Source organism: Ascaphus truei, chromosome 12 (genome assembly GCF_040206685.1).
Source record: "Ascaphus truei isolate aAscTru1 chromosome 12, aAscTru1.hap1, whole genome shotgun sequence".
Taxonomy (NCBI): domain Eukaryota; kingdom Metazoa; phylum Chordata; class Amphibia; order Anura; family Ascaphidae; genus Ascaphus; species Ascaphus truei.
The window spans coordinates 34,805,842-34,830,045 of NC_134494.1; the positions used below are offsets into that span (position 1 = coordinate 34,805,842).

The following is a 24,204-nucleotide window of genomic DNA, read 5'->3' on the forward strand; positions in this document are numbered from 1 at the left end:
GTATCTCAAGAAGCAAGGGGTCCCCGGAGGTGAAATCAATGTAGTTCAGCTCCGGAGACCCCCTGCTTCAATCCTATAAAAAACAGTGTGCGGTTTAATCTTGTGCTCCTTTAATCTTGTGTCTAGTCAACATTATTAATACAATATGGTAATATTAGTAATTACATGCACAGCCCATTTTGTAACATACAGCACATTTTCTTTTGATCAGTGGGTGATCCATCATTTATTAAAAACAACTAAAAAAAACTAATCTCCAAACTATTCACTAAGAGAGTCTTGTTGATAATTACATTTGGCCCCCATCCCCGTAGCACGTTCTGCACATGTTACATTAGGAAGAAATCGTGGTAACTTTCAATGGGACTGCAAAACCACAAAGACAATTCGATGATGGGTCTTTCATCTGGTCATACTGAATGCCAAATAATGATGGAGGCCCACTGAGACCTGTGCCAAGGTGAAGCAATCTATCTTATATTGAAACACACAGGAGTAAAGAGAAGGTTGCAGTCTTCTTGGCAATGGCAGTTGGTTAGAACAGGGGTGCTCAACTCCAGTCCTCAAGCTCCCCCCACCCCCTACCAACAGGTCAAGTTTTCAGGATATCCCAGCTTCAGCACAGGTGGCTCAATCAGGGGCCCAGTCTTGGACTGATTGGGACACCTGTGCTGAAGCACGAACTGATTGGGCCACCTGTGGTGAAGCAGGGACTGATTGCGCCACCTGTGCTGAAACGGGGATATCCTGAAAACCTGACCTGTTGGGGGAGCTTGAGGACTGGAGTTGAGCCCCACTGGGTAGAATGACAATTTAACAAAGATATTGTAACATCATTTCTTCTATACCGTTTAACTAGAATCCTAGAAACAGGTGCCACATGATGTCGATTTCAGTCAAAGTCTGTCCACATTTCTTATGCGCAGTGAAACCTTAACACTCCATTTCATGTTCAGGTGTAAGTTTGTATTAGGAACTGACCACTCACGTAACATTATATACCGTGTATTGGTCACATGGTGCTGACACTGGGTCTGACATCTATAATTGTATCCTTAATAGAAAATGTTCCATGTATACCCAGCGGTGCTTTATCATAAGCCCCCTCCCAGTGCAGCAAGATATTTCATGTATTGTAATGAACCAGAAAGTATGTTATGGCAGGGCATGGCTTAGGCAACATGGCCCGATGTCTTTGCTATGGCTTCTTCTTATTTATTTGGTCTCTCTCTGTCTTGTCAATATCAGCCATCATCTGCAATTTATAAGCATTTGTTTTCTATGTCTTTGTACAAATTATTTATTTATTTATTTATAAAATATGTTACCAGGAAGTAATACATTGAGAGTTACCTCTCGTTTTCAAGTATGTCCTGGGCACAGAGTTAAGACAAATAATACATGGTTACAAATACAGTTACATAATTGAACAGGGTATACATTATATACAAGACATTGCGTGCACAGTTAAAGAAAATATATATTATGAGCGTATGAAACAGTTACAGACAGGTTAAAATGTGAGACAGCCTTAGATTTGAAAGAACTTAAACTGGTGGTGGATGTGAGAGTCTCTGGTAGGTTGTTCCAGTTTTGGGGTGCACTGTAAGAGAATGTACAAAATATCCACCGTAGACCTAATGTCCCCACTCAAAATATTAGCAATATGGGCCAGGGATTTACAACAGAAAACACATGGGTAAAGCTTGGCTCTGATATTTTTAAGCTGCAAGTAATATTTGGTGGAAGCCTCTTCTGGTGGTCTTCACTATCCACGTCTTTGCCGGGTGAACCTTATAAACAAAAAACAGTTTAAGCAAAAAAATAGCATTGAAAATATTTCCAGTCATACAGTATAACAGGTCTTTCCTGTGGAAACTTGGCGTACTAACTGTTAGATGTTAGTTTTAGGATAGGATTATGAGCGATTATCCTTTGTGGAAAATTAACTGATTGTGCTCTTTTCCCCCGTGAGAGCTGAAAATACTTTGAATATGGAGCTGAAGAGAGAGGGCTTATTTCGCTTTATATAAATGGGCCAGTCGGGCGTTTCTGAGTGAATTTACTCATTGACATTGGCTTGATCGGCCGCTTCAGATCATATAGAATAAGCCCCTAAATCAGTTCTTCTTAGTTGTGCATAAGATGAATTAATGACTTCATGCAGAACTCCTGGGGTCTATCAAGACCCAATTGGTGCACATATGTGGCAAAAAAACTGCACCAGATATATATATATATATATATATATATATATATATATATATATATATATACAGTGTTCGACAATCCTATACATTTACACGCCCGGGGCGGGTGGATTTAACCCCCGGGCGAGTAAATATTGGCCCAAGCAGAACACGTGTTTGTTTTTTTAAATTTCCCCCCGCTCGTGCTAAATTTCCCTGCTCGTGCTGGAAAAAAAAAAACTCCCTACCTGACAGCTGATTGGCGCGCGCTCCCAGGCTTTGTGGGCGCGCGGCCAGGCTCTATATGAGCCCGCCCCCAACGAGCGGCCATTCTTTCTGGCCGGAGATCTGTTGGAGAGTACGAGAGTAAGTACTCTCCAATCCTCCATCCTGCGGCCCCTCTGCTCCTTCCCTGCAAGCCCCCTTACTCCTTCCCTGCAAGCCCCCTTACTCCCCGCTTCCCGCGTGGGGCAGGAGATGGTAGTGGGGGTGTTCCCCCCTTCTCTCCCTGTCCCGGCTTCCCGCGCGGGGCAGGTGTTCCCCCCCTTCTCTCCCTGTCCCGGCTTGTAGTGGGGGTGTCCCCCCCTTCTCTCCCTGTCCCAGCTTCTCACGCGGGGCAGGAGATGGTAGTGGGGGTCCCCCCCCCTTCTCTCCCTGTCCCGGCTTACCGTCGATCCCCGTGGGGCAGGAGATGGTAGTGGGGGTGTCCCCCCCTTCTCTCCCTGTCCCGGCTTCCCGTCGATCCCCGCGGGGCAGGAGATGGTAGTGGGGGTGTCCCCCCCTTCTCTCCCTGTCCCGGCTTCCCACGCAGGACTAGAGATGGTCACGGGGGGGGCGAGCGGGGAAGTGGTGGTGCTCGGTCGCGCGGCCTTTCCTCTTCTTCCCCCTGTCGTGTGTGTGTGTGTGTGTGTGTGTGTGTGTGTGTGTGTGTGTGTGTGTGTGTGTGTGTGTGTGTGTGTGTGTGTGTGTGTGTGTGTGTGTGTGTGTGTGTGCATGGGTGTGTGTGTGCATGGGTGTGTGTGTGTGTGTGCATGGGTGTGTGTGTGTGTGTGCATGGGTGTGTGTGTGTGTGTGTGTGTGTGCATGGGTGTGTGTGTGTGTGTGTGTGTGTGTGTGTGTGTGTGTGTGTGTGTGTGTGTGTGTGTGTGTGTGTGTGTGTGTGTGTGTGTGTGTGTGTGTGTGTGTATGCATGGGTGTGTGTGTGTGTATGCATGGGTGTGTGTGTGTGTGTGTGTGTATGCATGGGTGTGTGTGTATGCATGGGTGTCTGTGTGTATGCATGGGTGTGTGTGGGTGGGTGTATGCATGGGGGGGTGTGTGTGTATGCATGGGTGTGTGTGCATGTATGTCATATGTCAATGTCATTCACCCACCCCAGTCAGTCAGTCACACACCCCAGTCAGTCAGTCAGTCACCCACCCCAGTCAGTCAGTCACCCACCCCAGTCAGTCAGTCACCCACCCCACCCCAGTCAGTCACCCACCCCACCCCAGTCAGTCACTCACCCCACCCCAGTCAGTCAGTCACCCACCCCACCCCAGTCAGTCACCCACCCCACCCCACCCCACCCCAGTCAGTCAGTCACCCACCCCACCCCAGTCAGTCAGTCACCCAACCCAGTCAGTCACGTCAGTCACCCACCCCACCCCAGTCAGTCACGTCAGTCACCCACCCCACCCCAGTCAGTCACGTCAGTCACCCACCCCACCCCAGTCAGTCACTCAGTAACCCAGTCAGTCACTCAGTAACCCAGTCAGTCACTCAGTAACCCAGTCAGTCACTCAGTCAGTCACTCAGTAACCCAGTCAGTGTGTGTGTGTGTGTGTGTGTGTGTGTGTGTGTGTGTGTGTGTGTGTGTGTGTGTGTGTGTGTGTGTGTGTGTGTGTGTGTGTGTATGCATGGGTGTGTGTGTGTATGCATGGGTGTGTGTGTATGCATGGGTGTGTGTGGGTGAGTGTGTGTATGCATGGGTGTGTGTGTGTGTGTGTGTGTGTGTGTGTGTGTGTGTGTGTGTGTGTGTGTGTGTGTGTGTATGCATGGGTGTGTGTGCATGTATGGTCATTCACCCACCCCAGTCAGTCAGTCACCCACCCCAGTCAGTCAGTCACCCACCCCCCCCCCCAGTCAGTCAGTCACCCACCCCACCCCAGTCAGTCACCCACCCCACCCCAGTCAGTCACCCACCCCACCCCAGTCAGTCAGTCACCCACCCCACCCCAGTCAGTCAGTCACCCACCCCACCCCAGTCAGTCAGTCAGTCACCCAACCCAGTCAGTCACGTCAGTCACCCACCCCACCCCAGTCAGTCACGTCAGTCACCCACCCCACCCCAGTCAGTCACGTCAGTCACCCACCCCATCCCAGTCAGTCACTCAGTAACCCAGTCAGTCATTCAGTAACCCAGTCAGTCACTCAGTAACCCAGTCAGTCACTCAGTAACCCAGTCAGTCACTCAGTGACCCAGTCAGTCACTCAGTAACCCAGTCAGTCACTCAGTAACCCAGTCAGTCACTCAGTAACCCAGTCAGTCACCCAGTAACCCAGTCAGTCACTCAGTAACCCAGTCAGTCACTCAGTCACCCAGTAACTCAGTCAGTCACCCAGTCAGTCACCCAGTAACCAGTCAGTCACCCAGTAACCCAGTCAGTCACCCAGTAACCCAGTCAGTCACCCAGTAACCCAGTCAGTCACCCAGTAACCCAGTCACCCACCCAGTCAGCCAGTCACCCACCCAGTCATCCAGTCACCCACCCAGTCAGCCAGTCACCCACCCAGTCAGTCAGTCACCCACCCAGTCAGTCACCCACCCAGTCAGTCAGTCAGTCAGTCACCCACCCAGTCAGTCAGTCACCCACCCAGTCAGTCAATCTCCCACCCAGTCAGTCAGTCATCCACCCAGTCAGTCACCCACCCAGTCAGTCACCCACCCAGTCAGTCATTCATCCACCCAGTCAGTCACCCACCCAGTCAGTCAGTCACCCACCCAGTCAGTCACCCACCCAGTCAGTCAGTCACCCACCCAGTCAGTCAATCTCCCACCCAGTCAGTCAGTCATCCACCCAGTCAGTCACCCACCCAGTCAGTCACCCACCCAGTCAGTCATTCATCCACCCAGTCAGTCACCCACCCAGTCAGTCAGTCACCCACCCAGTCTGTCAGTCACCCACCCAGTCAGTCAGTCACCCACCCAGTCAGTCACCCAGTCAGTCAGTCACCCAACCAGTCAGTCACCCACCCAGTCAGTCAGTCACCCACCCACCCAGTCAGTCACCCACCCACCCTCTCTGTGTATCACCCACCCTCTGTGTGTGTGTGTCACCCACCCTCTCTCCCCTCTGTGTCTCTCCCGTGTGTGTGTGTGTGTGTGTGTGTGTGTGTGTGTGTGTGTGTGTGTGTGTGTGTGTGTGTGTGTGTGTGTGTGTGTGTGTGTGTGTGTGTGTGTGTGTGTGTGTGTGTGTATGGGTGTGTGTGTGTATGCATGGGTGTGTGTGTGTATGCATGGGTGTGTGTGTATGCATGGGTGTGTGTGTGTGTGTGTGTGTATGCATGGGTGTGTGTATGCATGGGTGTGTGTGGGTGTGTGTGTGTATGCATGGTGTGTGTGTGTGTGTGTATGCATGGGTGTGTGTGCATGTATGCATGGGTCATTCACCCACCCCAGTCAGTCAGTCACCCACCCCAGTCAGTCAGTCACCCACCCTCCCCCCCCAGTCAGTCACCCACCCCACCCCAGTCAGTCACCCACCCCACCCCATTCAGTCACCCACCCCACCCCAGTCAGTCAGTCACCCACCCCACCCCACCCTAGTCAGTCAGTCACCCACCCCACCCCAGTCAGTCAGTCACCCACCCCACCCCAGTCAGTCAGTCACCCAACCCAGTCAGTCACATCAGTCACCCACCCCACCCCAGTCAGTCACGTCAGTCACCCACCCCACCCCAGTCAGTCACGTCAGTCACCCACCCCACCCCAGTCAGTCACTCAGTAACCCAGTCAGTCACTCAGTAACCCAGTCAGTCACTCAGTAACCCAGTCAGTCACTCAGTAACCCAGTTAGTCACTCAGTAACCCAGTCAGTCACTCAGTAACCCAGTCAGTCACACAGTAACCCAGTCAGTCACCCAGTAACCCAGTCAGTCACTCAGTAACCCAGTCAGTCACTCAGTAACCCAGTCAGTCACTCAGTAACCCAGTCAGTCACCCAGTAAACCAGTCAGTCACCCAGTAACTCAGTCAGTCACCCAGTCAGTCACCCAGTAACCAGTCAGTCACCCAGTAACCCAGTCAGTCACCCAGTAACCCAGTCAGTCACCCAGTAACCCAGTCAGTCACCCAGTAACCCAGTCAGTCACCCAGTAACCCAGTCACCCACCCAGTCAGCCAGTCACCCACCCAGTCAGCCAGTCACCCACCCAGTCAGTCACCCACCCAGTCAGTCACCCACCCAGTCAGTCACCCACCCAGTCAGTCACCCAGTCAGTCAGTCAGTCAGTCAGTCACCCACCCAGTCAGTCAGTCAGTCACCCACCCAGTCAGTCAATCTCCCACCCAGTCAGTCAGTCATCCACCCAGTCAGTCACCCACCCAGTCAGTCACCCACCCAGTCAGTCATTCATCCACCCAGTCAGTCACCCACCCAGTCAGTCAGTCACCCACCCAGTCAGTCAGTCACCCACCCAGTCAGTCAGTCACCCACCCAGTCAGTCACCCACCCAGTCAGTCAGTCACCCACCCAGTCAGTCAGTCACCCACCCACCCAGTCAGTCACCCACCCACCCTCTCTGTGTATCACCCACCCTCTGTGTGTGTGTGTCACCCACCCTCTCTCCCCTCTGTGTCTCTCCCCTCTGTGTCTCTCCCTTCTGTGTCTCTCCCCTCTGTGTCTCTCCCCTCTGTGTCTCTCCCCTCTGTGTCTCTCCCCTCTGTGTCTCCCACACTCTCTCACTCTCCCACCCTCTCTCTCTCCCACACTCTCTCTCTCTCTCTCCCACACTCTCTGTGTCTCCCACACTCTCTCTCCCACACTCTCTCTCTCTCCCACACTCTCTCTCTCTCCCACACTCTCTCTCTCCCACACTCTCTCTCTCCCACACTCTCTCTCTCCCACACTCTCTCTCCCTCTCTCTCTCCCACACTCTCTCTCCCTCTCTCTCTCTCCCACTCTCTCTCTCTCTCCCACACACTCTCTCTCCCACACTCTCTCTCTCTCTCTCCCACACTATCTCTTTCTCTCTCAATCTGGATATCTTATTTACCCTATATATCTTAACTGCCCTATACTACACCAAAATAACCTATACTGCTTTCTTCCAGATCTGACTCAAGCTTCACACGTAGAACAGGGAAGAAAAACGAAGCACCAAGTCCAGCTGTAGAATAGCAATAACACCAACAGGGATACGTACCAAAAATAAGCTATTTAATAGGATCCAGGCAAAGTAACAAACACACCTACGCGTTTCGGACCTCTACAGTCCTTTATCAAGCTTCACACGGAAGACATCAGCATCCCCCCAACCCAGAAGACAGGTAGGAAACATATCCCCTCCAATGTGTAACATTGCGGGAATGAGGTACCTGGACTTTGAGGGACTGCGGATCAGGTAAGATCCCAGGCGGGATTGCTGCTTTAGATATTGTGAAGCGAGGACGTCCAGAAACTGTTTAAGGGGTTCAGGAAACTAGTCATTCACACCTGGCTTTTATTTCTAGATCCGACATTTACACACACACACACGTAACAAGGACTAATTGTAGTATAACAGTAATGTAATACAATAAATACATTTATGTCAAAAACGAATGTTCTGACTAGGAATTTATTGATACATGCAGACTTATATCTTAAGTCACAGACCCACCAGTCAAAAGAGCTGTCTTTGAGTATGTTTTCTTGCCATGTACTTCTTTAACACACGTTTTGCTGCAACGTTGGTGCATGTCGCTGTTCAGTGACGTCAGCACTGAGTGAGAGATATCGCAGCTGAACATACAGCGCGTCTCTGCCCGAGCAAAAACTCGCTACTAACTCCCATCTGCTGTTACAAGTATTAATATAAGATTCAGCTGAATTAGCTACTTCACTATACAGCATAACCATGATCGTAACCAGTTAGAGAGTTTAATATGAGGGCTGGGATATGATTAAATTGAACCAGAAGACTCACTTGTATCTGAGTTTGTTTGGCAGCCTGCCAAGTATATTGCTCCTACTGTTATATAGTCAGCAGCAAGAAATGAGTTAGTATAACATCAACCATTTAGCTGGTGTATTATGTTTTGAAATAACGTAGACTGGTGGCAGAAGTGAGAGTCTCTGGTAGACTGTTCCAGTTGTGGGGTTACCATATGCCAAAATATTTGAAACTAGTAACAGGGGCTAGGATAGTTTTAGAGTTGGTTCTGATCTGTAGCTCCTTCATTGGAAGCTTTAGAAATTTAGCCTTGCTCCAAAATACCATTGTTACATTCTTGTCAGTGTTTAGAAACAGTTTATTTTGGGAAATCCAATTTTCAAGTCTCAAAAAGTCAGATTGAAGTACGTGTCCAAAGTCGGAGAGGTTACGGCTGTGTGCATATAAGATTGTGCCATCCGCATACATGTATATTGAGGCTTCCTTACTAGCTGTAGGAAGATTAATAAACACTGAGAAGAGGAGGTTCCCCACAACAGCGCCTTGCGGGACATCGCAGGTGATATCCAAGGGACTGGAGTTGGTGCCCGAGATAGACACATGTTGGGATCTACCTGATAGGTAGGAATGAAACCAGTTTAAAGCATGCTTCCCTATTCCTGAGCACTGGAGCTTGTTTAGCAAGATAACATGATCAACAGTATCAAAAGCCTTTGCAAAATATAGGAATATTGCACCAGTGAGTTGTCCCAGTTCTATTCCACACTGGATTTCATTGCAAACTTTTAGCAGTGTAGTTACCATGAGGACACATTTTCCATGACTTTGGATAGTATTGGGAGAAGAGAGATTGGCCTGTAGTTTGAGACAGTGTTTTTGTTCCCACTTTTGATGATTGGGACAGGTCCACATTGGCTGCTTAGTTTTAGATTGAGGAGCGCTTGTGTAATCTCCTCTTCAGATACTGGGACACGTTGAAAACTGTGGGCAGTGTTGGGAGAGGGTGGGGCTATAGAGGTACTCCCAGAAGGAGGTTCATGTATGTAGTTCGGGTTGCGTTTTGCTAATACATTAGTAGCACACCCCACAAAGTATTCATTGAATGCATTTGCAATGTCGTTGGGATTTGCCAGGATAATACCCTCCTTAACGATATTATATTGTTGTTGTTGTTACAAGAATACATAATCCTGCAGTCCTATTTAGGTTTCCATCCAGAAAAGGCATTAACTATACACATAGCAACCAACAGTTTAACTGTCTATAGGACTAAAAACCAGTCCTGTGTCTGCCTCTTTACTGCATTAATAAGAAGACAACACTAACTACCAAGATTTACCCCCACAAACCACTGGGGCTATTATCAAACAACCAATGGGATCTCAAGGGACCACCGAGTCTGGTAATCTCAGAGAACATTCCAATGGTACCGACCCACATATACCTCCCCTTTCAAGTGACACCCCAGATTTAAACATGGGTGGATTAGTGAGATTAACGTCTGGAATGTGCCTAACTATTCCTTGATCTCAATTTTAATTTATGTGTTGTGTCTGTCATTGCTTGCTTGCATTTTTTATAAATTAGATTCTATTAAAAGTGGTCTTAACTACCCCACCAATCCAATATACTGCACCTTAGTGCTTATATACATGGGCTCTTTTCTTGCTTTTCCATGCATTGTTTGCTCCTGAGAGCACCTCTCCTATCACACTAGACTGTAGCAAGAGCTTTTCTACTTCCCTACCTGTTTCCCACTCCCTGTCCCCATATATACGCATACAGTAGGACCCCACTCATATGCCAGGTTCCGTTCTAGGCCGCTGCCGAAAAGCAAAAATCGCCAAAAAGAGGAACATAGCATTTGCTGTCCACCGGTGATTTAACGTCCTTTCTATCCTTCTGCGCATGTGCAGACTCGACCGCCCCCCCTTCTGCTCATGCGCGAACTCAGCTGCTCCCCCATTCTGCGCATGCATGACCTGCTGCTCCCCTTTCTGTGCATGCGTGACCTTGACCGCTTCCCCTTCTGCGCATATGTGACCTCGGCCGCTCCCCCTTCTGCGCATATGTGACCTTGGCCGTCCCCCTTTCTACGCATGCACAGACTCAGCTGCCCCCCTTCTGCGCATGCAGGAACTCGACCGCTCCCCTGTTCTGTGCACCCGCGACCTCCGCCGTCCTCCTGCTGCGCAGACATGGCGGCCTCCTACTCGGTACCGCCGTATTGGCGGATCGCCAAGCAGTGGATCGCCGAGAAACGGGGCCCTACTGTATTATAACATCATATATCATTTGCAAACAGTTTCCCATTAACAGGCAGAATCCTAAACCTTTTTAGTTCAACTGTGGGAGCTTGCGTAGGAAAGTGGCTTACATTGTAGATGACAGCTACGGAAAGTTTAGGATGGAATTATTCAAGATTTAGCTCTAACTCTCTGCCAGTCATTCATACAACTAGGATCTGAGTCAAAGCCTTTTAAAATGTGAAAGCCTAATGCATTAAAGCATTTTGACATCTTCCCACCTCAGAATTTTCCATGAAATATAATTGTATTTGTCACCGTCCATGAACGCAGCAAACACATTACATTTTCACATCCTAGGACATCTGTTAAACCAACATCGCTGCTGAAAGCAACAGTAACACAGTGACCTAGGGAGATAACGTGTGGTCAGAATTAGAGTGCTACTAATTGCCATGTATTTTATGGATTCATTTAGGACTCTACTTTATAGATTACTAGCTGAAAGTACGGTATGCGGGGCTGCTCGGGAATTCTAAAAAAAACTACAAATACTGAGATTTATAAATGAATAATTAAATGTTTTAGTTTCTTCATATGAAATCCCTCTGCTAAAACAACAACAGCTCCACCCATAATAGTTTCATTATAAAAGGGGCATACATCTGCTTTTCCCTTCAGATCTCTCAGACTCCGGGAGGGAATCTCACAGGTATATTGTTTTAAGTGTAGCCCTTTTTCTGAACCCTCCCAAAGGAACTACTGGTGGCTGTACAACACCTGCGGCTCCAGGAGATCTGAGCCTCCGCTAGCTGGGAGCCTGGTGTAACACTCATACACTTACTTAGCGCAGTGCCTCCACTTACCCAGGATCCCCGTGATGTGAGATTCCCCTGGGCAAGAAATACATACACACACACAGATACATACACACAGATCTTTAAATAAGCAAACAACTTTACTGTATTAACGATAATGCAGAGTAACCTTATCACTCTATAATGCAACAGGTAACCTTAGTGGCCCAGCCACTCTCATCATGAGTAACGTCTCCGTCCCCTCACCGCATTCCCCACACACCGTGTCCATGTATGATACTATATGGTATAGGCTCAGTCTTGTAACCACTCCCTCAGTGTTCCTACAAAGAGTTTAGCCTAAGGCGGGATCAGCGCCTGATGACCGGTGTTGGTGCACTTGATGAAATTTGTACCTGCCGAGCACTCCAGTGCTCGGATCTGCAACTGCTTCACAAAGGATCCGTCGAGTTCCGGCCCGACATCCAGGATCCACCGTCCAGGAAGACCCCACCTTGGATGAAGAGCAGGCCCAACCTTCTGCACAGGTACGCAGCATCAATGGAGTCCCTATCTGACTTGGCGAACTAACGTGACACTCGCTGTACTATAGGCCGTCCCTACAGCACAGCAACCTTGGATGGCTTTAGGGGAAACTCCTAGGGTCCTACAGGTAGCCTATTCTATGCAGGTGGGTCACTGACCCCCTGCACCCACACTACCTCTCCCGTACCCACCCGGGTCCCCTCTGGCTAACTTCTTCCTAACCTCTGCAGCAAACACACTGCACACACACTCAACCTGCAGCAACCCACTGCACTGCACACACAGTGCCTACTTGTCAGCGCTCACAGCACTACCAGCCGTGACACTGACAAGACTGCACCCTCACACACCTATGGGCAGAGTCCCTAACCTATGGACCCTCCCTCAGTACCTACCCCCTACCCTGATGGGGATTGGGGCCTGCCTGGGACTGGGAAACTACCTTACCTGGTGTAGGAGCCACTTGCTCCCTACACCCTTCCTTCCCCTTCCTGCTCCCAGCTCCGACTGCTTGCTCCAAAGCCCGTGAAATGTATCTATATGCTCCTCCAGGGAATCCTGGGCCCTCATTGGCCACTATGAGGCACCTGGTGCCTGCCTCCCTATGCCTCCTGGGAGTTGTAGTCCCGTGGAGGCTGCTATAGCATTGGGGCCGTGTGCGCGCTTCTCCTGCGCATGCGCGAGTCTCTAAGGACCGCTGTGACTCCTGACTGTCCCTGCGCATGCGCGATCACTCATATGCTTGCGCAACCTGTCATGGCGGCCCCCGCTAGCTGGGTGCGCCGCCAGGACTCTGAGCGCTCCAAGCGCTCCCTGCACTGGCCCCCACCTTCGTGTTGTGCCGGCGGGTCCGTCGTTGCCTCCGGCGGCACCCGCGATCCCTCGGCACTCTGCAAGGGGGCTCTAAGAGGAGGAGGCAAATAGACCGGGGCTACATAAGTATCACGCCTGTTTATTGTTTTTCCTGGTTAGGGAAGTGCCCTATAAGATAGGTAACTCCTTAGAACAAGGAGCTGTACAGAAATGCTCTCATAAGGAGAGGCCTGTATTCATCGAGAGAAGATCCTTACAGTTAGATGCTGGGCGTATCCTACACCACAGTAGCAGGTAGTTCCCATCTGCAGGAATAGGCAGAGACCTGGGTGGACTACAAGTGATTTCTAGTTAGGTCTGGATCTGGATCCTGGCAGGGCAAGAGGCTCTTTAGTGAGATGTGCCACTGCTAATCTCATAGTGAGCGGGAAGGGAAGGTGTTGCACTTTGTATGCTGAAACCTGTCCTGTTCACAATGCATTGTGTATGCTGAAGAAGTACCTACTGTTCTAATAAATACTCAAAAGTTTCTGGCGCCCTCTTTATTTCACTGCTCCTTATTACTAGCCGGCACCGATCTACTACAACAACCCGGAGATGAACAGGTAAACCGTTCAGCAACCACACCCTTTTTGACCAGGTACAAACCCTGTCAAAGCCATAAAGACTGCTCCAACAACTCCCTCTTCACTGTACACCCTATCCCAAAGGCTGGGCTGGGGTCGGGGTGTTACATATACTAGATAGAACAATCAGTTATTTATAGTGTGTACACAATAAAATAGATATCATGAAGGCTCTATTTTATAGAACTAGAGCACTGCATTTTCTGCCCGGTTAATTGAAACATACTTTTTTAACAATGTATTTTAAAGAAGCAATGTTTACTGTTCCTATTATCTGTTACTGTTTTATTTTTCCCACACTGTAATTTTTCTTTTGGTGCCCTTTTTATTTGACCAACAACAGTTCTCAGGATAGAAGCTTTCAGAAATCCCAGGGCTCTTCTTTAGGTATATCAAACTACAAGAGAGTTTACCAAAGAAAAATAAGCTATTTTGTTTCGAGCATTGATGTGATTTGCACAGTGCAACATTCAACACGTTCAACGATTTCAAATCAAAACTACTTACCACCTTGTATTTCTTTCTATGTTGTTTCTAACAGTTATCAATGAAATCCCATGCGCCTTGTACCGTTAGCAGATGTAGGTAATCTAAACTTTTGGATAGAAGGATTTTTCAGCGCAGAATGACAATCAGTGCGTTAAACATATTATTACACTGTATTCTGTTTAGTTTGGCTAAGCTCCATTTTTCTTTTTTATTTAATCTCCTTTTCTTGAGTTAGTTGCAACTCATTTTAATTTCGTTTTCTTTGTGATACACTTTCCTTGCTGTTTTAGGACAAGTAAAAGCTATGTGCATCGTTTGATTTTTCCAGTTCAAAATGCTTCTGGATAACACCAATTTGGATAACTCTTCCCAGAAGACCACTCAACACTAACACTATAAATCACAGAACCCCTTGCTTCCCTTCCATGTAAAAATGGGATTGGATGGATTTATCTTGCACACCTTTCCATGCTTTTGTAAATATTTTGAGTAAAGTGGGAGACATGAGATGAAAGGCAGAGAAAGGAAGACAACTCTCTTGGTCCCAACTTCATAACGAGTTTACTCAATGGACAGAAAAGGTTGGGTAGCCTGTCACTAATGTGTCAGGTGTAGTCAGATGCTATTTCACAATGTCATCAACAATGACCAGTGTCCCTAGAAGAGTGTTCTTGTTGGTCCATTATAAGGAAGCACAACCTCTACACTTTTCAGAACCACTACGGCGACTACAGCATTCCAGTACAAAATGTCCCAAAACACACAGAACTCAACATGGGAAAGTATGGCTTCTTATTCAAGGTTTGACTTGAGTAAATTATCTTAAACAGTCTCGTAGCACGGCCGATGTCACAGCTGTAAAAACAAAATTATTTATCAGCGGCAAAAGGCAGGAGCATTTTGTGCTACATCTGGGTACCATATGGTGACTTCTTTGGAAGACACAGTAGTCAAAACTGTACTTGCAGGACTATAACAGTGGAACCTTCTTTTGCAAGGAAAATATTGCTGCTTATTGCTTGCTCCGTCTCCATTCAACGGGAAAACAGAGGAATCTTTCAAATTGAAGTCCAAAGTGGTGTTAACCCTGTTAATGCAAGAGACCCCACCAACAGCCACAGGTTAAAACAGTACAATGAGGTCCTCTTCCTAAATTGATCAGCAGTATTATAAAGCAGTACTGTGTACTGTCACTGACTTCCAACCATCTGAACATTTTGTTGCTCCTTCCAGCTATTTACTTAATTTCAATGCATGGAAGATCAATTTGGCAGCAAAGTTATTAAGTTGCTGACCCGCACTGTCAACTTTCGGCAATACAGCCCCTCTTACAGAAAGTGTTATCTGTTAATGACCGTGAGTAGCACACCTAATCAGTGGGGTGTTACTGAGTCGCAAACCTAATCAGTGGGGTGTTACTGATTTTATATCACATATATTTACATTTCATTTATTGAAGTCATTCATTGTAGGTTGGGATGCCTTTTAGAAGGAGCAGTATACTAGTTCTACATAGTTGTTGAAATTATAGTGTATAGAGCCTGGGTGGCCAACTCCAGTACTCAAGGGCCATCAATAGGTCAGGTTTTCAGGATATCCCTGCTTCAGCACAGGTGACTCAATAAGTTGAAGACTGAGCCAATAATTGAGCCACCTGTGCTGAAGCAGGGATATCCTGAAAAAACTAACCTGTTGGTGGCCCTTGAGGACTGGAGTTGGCCACCCATGCTATAGAGTGTACACATTAAGAAGATTGACACTATCGTTTCATCTATGAATCCTTCTGTTGGGTCCCCAAAAGGTAGCACAACCAACAACACATTCCATTTCTGGGAAGCAGCATGGCTGCTAGAGCATTGAGTTACATTTATTAGGGAGATATGTGTCAAGCTCCCCAAAAGTACACCTTGTAAATTGAGGGTCAGGCTGGAAAAGTTATTTAGTCATCGTAGCTTACAAAGTCAGAGATTTGGAATTTAATATAGTCACTATACTGTAATATGAGCTAAACGTTACTCCTAACAAACTTCCTATATCCCCCCCCTGGTGTGTGGGATGAAGGTAAGATGAAATATATTTTGAAAGGGGTGACTTTTAGAGTTCTGCAAATGTCTTTAAATTCACTACATGATAAATGTTTCCGATTTTTTTACCTTCATTTTACATTTTTAGCGAAAATAGACATTGCTCAGGAATGCGCGAAAATCTGGCGAATTGTCATATTTTTTCTAGATTATTTCACAATCTTGCAAATTTCCTTAGAATGTTGCAAACATGGCAGTAGATGAAAAGCCCCGACACCCGATGCCGTTTATGTCTTGAAAGTTGCAATTTATATGGACTTTTAATGCTGGACAAAGGTTGTTATCGCAAGTTTTTTTTTTTTTTGCACCGACAAAAAAGGCACATTTCGCCTGGTTTGCAAACTTCCACGAAAAATCGCACATATCTAGTAATAATTCATCAACCTATACAAAAGTAACAACAACTCGGTTTTGTCTTGCTTGAGTCAAAATGTTACAAATGATTTCAAAATTCTGAAGCTGAATATTCGTAAGAGACGTTGGTAGCAAAGGTAAACAAAAGATGCACTGACGCAGAATTTTATACATTGCATCACAATCCATGCAGCCTCCTCATATTAACACTATCAAAGCACCCAATTATTTTAAAAATTTTAACATAGGATTGAAGCAGGGGGTCTCCGGAGCTGATCGCCACTAATTTCCACTCCGGGGACTCCCTGATTCTGGAGATACAGACATCCGAGGGGGCGCCGTTAGCCGTTGCTCTAGCAGGGATCATGTAATGGCGGAGTTTCAAAGCTCCCGTCGCCATGCGGGCCAATAGGAAAAACCTGCACAGCTGCTACAGAGGTATTTCGGGGAGCAGGGGGTTCCTGGAGCTGAAGTTAACATGGTTCAGCTCTAGAGACCCCCTGCTTCCCACCTAGGGGGGGGACATTTTTTTGGAGAGCATATGCTTTTTTAAATGTGTTTTTTGTGGGTGCCATTTCTACTCTCCCTCCCGCAGAAGTCAGACCTCCCTGATATGATTATCATCGAAACACATGTCAAATTTTCCCAATCTAAGAGAGAAACCTGCTGTGCCTCCAGTTGAAAATCTCCTAGAAAGGTGGGACCCCCTGCTGAGGCCAGCTGGTGCCTCCAGAGAATGACACAAAACATGATGTACTGTTCTCTAAGAGTGTCTGGGAAGAGTCTGACCTAGTCAACATTAAATACATTCATCTTCACTGCATTATCTTTGAAAGCTTTTTAAATTGATGATTTCATTAGAGCAAGAACGCTTCTGGTTTGAATTACCCATAAAAAGACCCATAAGTTTGAGCAATATAAGTTAACATATTGGATCTTAAATAATATGCCGCCTAAGGCATATGTAACTTATCATATCTCGATCCTGCCATGATCTGTATCGGAACCCATTTTCCCTCCTGCTGGGGTCAGGATTACAGTTCAGGAAAATTGACGATTTGGGAGACCTGTTTTCTCAAACATTATTACAATAAATAATAGTAATTCAACTCCTTAGGCATTGCAACCTATCTCATCAAAATGTGTTACATAGTTACATAGTAGATGAGGTAGGAACAAAGACATACGTCCATCAAGTTCAACCTACGATAAATGTAGACAACAGATACTTATCCTATTTCCCAACTTACACTATATTGATTAAGAGGAAGGCAAACAAAAAAACCTCAGTGACACATCATCTAATGATGTTTCATAAGGGGAAAAATAAATTTCTTCCTGACTCCAAATATTGTCAATCAGATTTATCCCTGGATCAACATCCTTCCCATATTTACTTATTTGGTATACCCCTGTATACCTTTCCTTTCTAAAAAGATATCAAACCTTTTTCTGAATATATCTATTGTATCTGCCATCAGTCTCCGTGGGTAATGAATTCTACATTTTAACTGTTCTTACTGTAAAGAACCGTTTTCTTTCCTTACCGTGTCGTTTGTACTACCTTTTGGATGAATAGTTCATTTGAAAGCTCCTTGTACTGTCCCCGAATATATTTGTATATAATTATCATATCCCCTCTTAGACGCCTCTTTTCTAATGTAAACAAATCTAATTTAGCTAGCCTCTCCTCATAGATCTGATTGTCCCTCCCATTTATTAATTTGGTGGCTATTCTCTGCACTTTTTCTAGTTCCATAATGTATTTTCTAAGGAGTGGTGCCCAAAATTATACTCCATATTCAAGGTGTGGTGTTACTAATGCTTTATAAAGGGGCATAATTATGTTTACTTCCCTTCCATCCATTGCCCTTTTAATGCAAGATAAGATCTTGTTTGCCTTTGCAGACACTGCATGACTTTGGGCACTATTGCTAAGCCTGCTAAGTCTACAAGCACTCCTAAATCCTTCTCCATCAAGGATTCCCCCAATTTATCCCCATTTAATGTGTAAGTCACCTGTTTATTCTTGCCTCCCAAATGCCTAACCTTATATTTATCTGTATTAAACCTCATCTGCCATTTACCTGCCCACGTTTCCAGTCTCTCCAAGTCCTTCTGAAGAGAAATTGCACCCTGCTCTGATTCTACTACCTTACACATATTAGTGAGAAAAGTGGTGTTTCAGCACCAAAAAAAATGATTTCTAGTGCAGATTATCAAAGTGACTTGATATTAAATGATCAAATATAGGGGTAAAGAAAAATACAACCCGTTTGTTCAATGCGAGGTGCTGCTCCAAAAAAAACTTTTCAGGGTGAAAAACACAGAATAAAGAACAAAACAGAAAAAACACAAGATAGTGCAACACAGTATAATAAAGTGTACTGGAGGATCAATTAACCAACGTCAAATTCCCCCACACACTCCAAATTCTTTCCAGCATTAGGCAGTAATGGTGGAATACAGGATAATGGTCTGTGTATTGGTAAGGATCAGAATGTAGCTCCAGGGTAACTCAGATATGATAAAGATAGAATGTCAACATAGCATCATTCTGGACAAGGTCCTCTTAGGGTCAGAGGCTCTTTTTTTTGTGCTTCTGAGCCTAAAAGGACCCTGTCCAGCATGCATCCACATCCCCTGAGAGTTGTCCCAGTAGCTGCCTGCTTGATTCTTTGCTGGAGGCTGCTGAGTGGGGAGATAATCTGTGCATTTGCTGCTGGTGGAGCCCGTGAGCACAGAACGCTTTATTGCAATGTACAGTGTGTGAGTACATTGGTTTTATTCATTCTGCCTATAAAGCTGTGTTATAGAATTATAGTATATAGGCATTTCCACATATTCCTCGAGAGCTGCTCTCCTGTTTTGTTCTTTATTATTGTGACAGTGAAGGGGTCCCCAGGCCATTAATAAAGGTATTTGGCCTGGCTGGGTGCCCCTGAACCAGGTTAGAATTGTAGAGTGTCAGCTCCGCAACCCAACCAGGGTAATAATACTGTAAATGTATGTGAAATGCTTGTGTCTCTTCTCCAGGAATAAGAGGGTGATATTAAAACCATGTAACAACTACTGTATATAAACCATGAAACAGGGTCCTCTGAGTCATAGTAGGTAATGGTAGAGTGTCAGCTCTGCAGCCCACTGATGCCGGCAACCCTGTAATTATGTTAGAACAGTCTGTGTGTATCCCGTCAAGTATAAGGGGCATACAAGTATAGATTATGTGACTGGAGTCAAATAAAGTGTCTGTAAAGTGTCAGTTCTCCAGCCCAGGGCTGTCTGCAGTCCTAATAACATGTTAAAATATGTCTAAGATGCGCTCGCTAGGAATAAGGGGCCTCTAGCGCTATTTAAAGGGTCAATTGGATAAGCATGTCTGTGGTTTTGTGGTCACGCCTGGCATTACAACACTGTATTACTCTGAAACCGCAGACAAGCAAGGGAAGCCTTAACCGCAAGTCAATTGCTTAAAGGGTCTGCGGTCAGGAACAGACGCCGGATCGCAACATTGTATACAGTAATGTGGTTTCCCCATTCAATTAAAGTCAATTGGTAAAGTACGTCTGCGGTTATCGATTGCGGCCGGGGATTGCAACATTGCATCCCGACCTCAAACCGCAGATCGAGGAAAAGTTTAACCACAAACCACATCATAGCCCTCACATAATTAAGCAGCTAACTTTGGATAAGAACGTCCTAGCTTTCTAATTTTTGGTGTGCAGAGGGCTACTCTCATTGCCCCAGTCTATGTCTGGATAATTAAAATCACCGATAATGCAAATATGACCTGGTTTTGATGATGCCTTTTCCATTTGAAAAAGTATTTTGGCTTCTTCAATCTCACAGATATTTGGTGGTTTATAGAATATTCCTACAAACATTTTCTTTGTACTTTTATCTCCATTGCTAATTTTTATCCACAAGGTCTCTACATTTTCATAATTCTCTTCATAAACACCTTCCCTTATAATAGGTTTTAGATCTGGGTTAACATATAAATATACTCCACCTCCTCTTGCGTAATCCTTCCGAAAAAGGGAATAACCCTCTAAATTAACTGCCCAGTCATGAATTTCATCCCACCATGTTTCAGTAATGCCTATGATATCCTACTGCTCCCTTGTTACTATTAATTTAAGCTCCCCCATTTTATCTGTCGGGTTTCTTGCATTAGCAAGCATGCATTTAGGGTTTTTTCAGTCTGTACTATTATCTTAGCTGCTCCTGCCTTTCTATGCAAATTGAATTTAGCCTTTAGAAGTTTTATAGTATTATCTCTATTTAATATGGGTGTCTCGCTGCTTGCCAAACTCCCACTTGCCCCCATTCGACCTCCATGACCCCTTGCTATTTCCCCATCCCTAGCTATTCAATTTAGTTAATTACCTGTTTCTTGTCCCTCCCTGTCACTGCCTTTTATAAAGTGTTTTGAATTTGCATGTCGGAGGGCTCGGCATTCTTGCCCTGAGAGCAGCTCTGTTCTGTAATGAAGGATGATCCAGACTATTTCATGTGTGAACAAGCTGCAGAAAGTGTATATCCCCCCGCAGGGTTACAGAGGTGTCTGGCAATACAGAATTTTGCGGCACCACCGTTGCTGAGTTGTTTAGTTAGTTTCATCTTTAACTCAAAATGATGACTGTTCCCCAAAGGCAAATGTTGCTACAGATAATTCTGTAACTCTTAACCCCGTAACGGCCATGCCGTCTGTGTGGAAGGTTTTATCTTCAATATATGTGTTCAGTTAATTGTCTCACTGTTTCCCCTCTTTGGTGTTGAATTGGTGCAATTGCAACTGCACAATGCAGCAGCCAGTAAATAGCCTTGATGACGTGATAATGAAGGTGTGGGGTGTATGTATCAAGGCAAAGAAAAGTTCTTTTTACCACTGCAACTTGGGAGGTGTATGTGTGACTTATTAATACTCATCCTATTGAACCTACACAATGTGCTATGTTCAGTACCCAGACCAACATGGAGCAGAGTGCCTTAATACAGACAGGAAAAGATGCAAGATGAATACACTTCTGCATCAAATCGGATCCACAATTGTTTTGGTTCACAGACCCTCAAAAGTTGTTACAGCAGGTTAACACTGTAACACTTCCTTAATCTCTTCAGTGCTTGGGGGCTTAATGCATTGGCGGCTACTCTGTCTGAGAAGGTTGTTACCCTATCTCCTGCTGCTCCACATAACTACTTCTGGTAACTCTTGCTTACAAAAGCTTGTCTCATGTTCAATGAGTGCAGGTTCTCCATGTTACGCCAGTCATGGGGACTGCCAATGCTCGATGCTCAATGTCATTGCTGAAATACGTATTGGAAACTATAAGTTGCACCACAGGAGACAGGAGTCCTGTCTTACTCCAAGCTCTCTTGAGGATGATGAGGCGTAGAATTGTTGTACATGAACATGCCACTGAAACACTGACTAACATCCTGATGAGCACCTATTATGCCGGATAAAAAGGCTCTAGATACCGTAATAACAGAAAATATTGAAATGCTGCTTGTAACGGAAGCAAACATATGTTACCAGAGTTTGGAAAATCCTGATCTGTGGGATACACCCTTAGACAATAACATGCTGCAGTGTGCCGCAATATTAAGTATTACAATGCACGTCTAACAATCTTAGGGCCTATTCAGATAGCTCCGATAAGTGACTTAACGCTTCTTAAGTGCACTTACCAAGCGATTTTGTATGTGTAGCTTTTCAGAAAGCTTCGATAACATGGCAATATCATTTGGAAACGGCTTTTTAATGAGCGTTAGCGCTCTAGCTCAAACAAGCCATGCGGTAGCTCCATAAATGGGCAAAATCGAAATTTTTGCCAGTTACAGTATTCAGGTAGCTCCGATATGCACATCGCAGCTTAAACTCACATGTTCAGATCTCGCCACATAAAGGGTGGCGAGATTGGAATCACGGTGTACATATGAAGGAGAAAAATGTATTGTTACTACATCGGATTAAAGCCGGGGGTTTCCAATGCTGACCCGCATTCATATCAGCTACGGAGACCCTACTTCAATTACCTGGCTTAGTGGCTAACCGCTAAGGTAATCAAGGGGTTAAATACCACTGCCCGGTTTGCTGGTGGTTGAGGGGGTAGGTGAAGCTTGTAGTTGCCCAAGGGTGGGTGGTTAGGCCTACCGGGAAGGTTGCGGAAGGAATTAACCCCTTCATTACCTTAGCGGTTAGCTGCTATGGTATTGAAGCTCTGTTTTTATTTTAAATGTAATAACATAGGATTGAAGCAAGTGGTCTCTGGACCTGAACCGTATTCATTTCAGGCCCGGGGGCCCCCTGCTGCCCGAGGTACTGGCCCAAATATGGGGTGACGATATCTCCTGCATGTTTATTCTTCCGCGCCATGTGACCGGGACATGCAGGAGATACCGGCACCCCATACCGGGGCCTGTAATAAAATTAAAATAAAAACAGTACGCTGTTCTGTAAGAACAGAGTAAGGCCTTGTTTATAGTCACATCGTCAGTGCGTGCACGACCGTATGCCATCATCACGCGTTGTGAACGCGCGAAACCTGCACTGCAGGCTGAAGGCACCGGGAGGCGACAGGGAGGCATGGCGGTGAAGGTATACAAGGATATACCAAATAAGTATACATGGGAAAGATGTTGATCCAGGGAGAAATCTGATTATTTGGAAGGAATTTATTTTTCCCCTTATGAGACATCATTGGAAAATGTTACACTGGGGTTTTCTGTTTGCTTTCCTCTGGATCAATATACTGTAACTTCAAATACTGTATAGGATTAATTTTTTCAAGCTTTTCTACGATGATACTACCTTTTCACAGTAAAAAAAAAATATGTATTATGGTTTTGCAAGGACATCCCATTTAATAACAAAGCTCACAGATATATTTCTGCTCCATTTTGCAGCAGAGAGCTGCTTTTTAAAAACTTTTTTTTCTGAACACCTGGGGTCCTTTCAGTGCAGAAACACTGGAATCTGACCTTTCAACACCACCACTCCGCTGCTGCCGTTCAGCGGCCAAGGACAGTCAGCCACTGCCCGTTTTGCCCCTACGGCCAGTGATTACCTAAACCATTAGGGGGTTTTAGGGTAAGATTAGGGGTTTTAAGGTAAGCAGTTAAGATTTATAATATAAAAATGAACCTTTAATATTAGGGGATTTTAGGGTAAGGGGTAAGGTTAGGGATTTTAGGGTAAGGGGTAAGGTTAGGGGGTTACGGTTTATATTACCTTGGTGGGGCAAAATATCCTGCCGGCTAAACATCAGCAGCGGATTGGCGCCGGCAAAAGATCCTAGACGTCAGAAACCCGGTCTCTGTAATCCTACTTTTGAACTTGATGAATTTCCACTTGATTCCATGGAAACAAACATGCAGATTTTTGTATTATCTGAAACAGAAAAGAACCCAAATCTGAAGTCACATCGCATCTTTGAACAGCTGGAAGCACAACATAAATACAGCTGGTTTGCACTAAAAGGAAATAATATGAAGACAAGGGAGAGCATCTGAGGCATGGCCCGGAGGGTGTTATTAGGATAAAATGTTTTTTATAGGAGACTCCAGACCCTTTGATGCATTTTATGGAGACTTATACTTATTATATCATATTCAAACTCCTTAGTATTTTATCATCGGAATATTAACTCTCGCACCAGCCGTTAACAAATCTACAACCAATTGTTCATCACTGGGATCCAGGCCTCACTAGAGGTATTAAAGCCGCTGTCCCACCTAACTATTAAAGCCGCTGTCCCACCTAACTCACTTCCAGCACGGGAACCAGGGTGTCCTCATTATTTTCAGTTCCGAGGACCCCAAGTACTTACTTGTGTAGTTACCAGTGCTGGAGGAAGCATTTAACACTGGTAAGTATTACAGAAGTCGGTAACTGGGAAGTCCCAGGAGCTACAAATAGC

At 45.7% G+C, this 24,204-nt stretch overlaps 1 protein-coding gene and 1 long non-coding RNA gene across 4 annotated transcripts in view; one reads left to right on the forward strand and one right to left on the reverse strand.

Annotated features, from left to right (window-relative positions):
* BBOX1 (gamma-butyrobetaine hydroxylase 1) overlaps positions 1-24,204 on the forward strand; it is a 221,736-nt gene that overhangs the window by 87,019 nt on the left and 110,513 nt on the right. The window lies entirely within an intron of this gene.
* On the reverse strand, positions 1,576-23,669 carry LOC142463819 (uncharacterized). The gene is made up of 3 exons (XR_012787508.1): positions 23,517-23,669; positions 13,860-13,947; positions 1,576-1,793 (listed from the first exon to the last, which is right to left on the reverse strand). It is a non-coding gene; the product is annotated as an uncharacterized LOC142463819 (long non-coding RNA).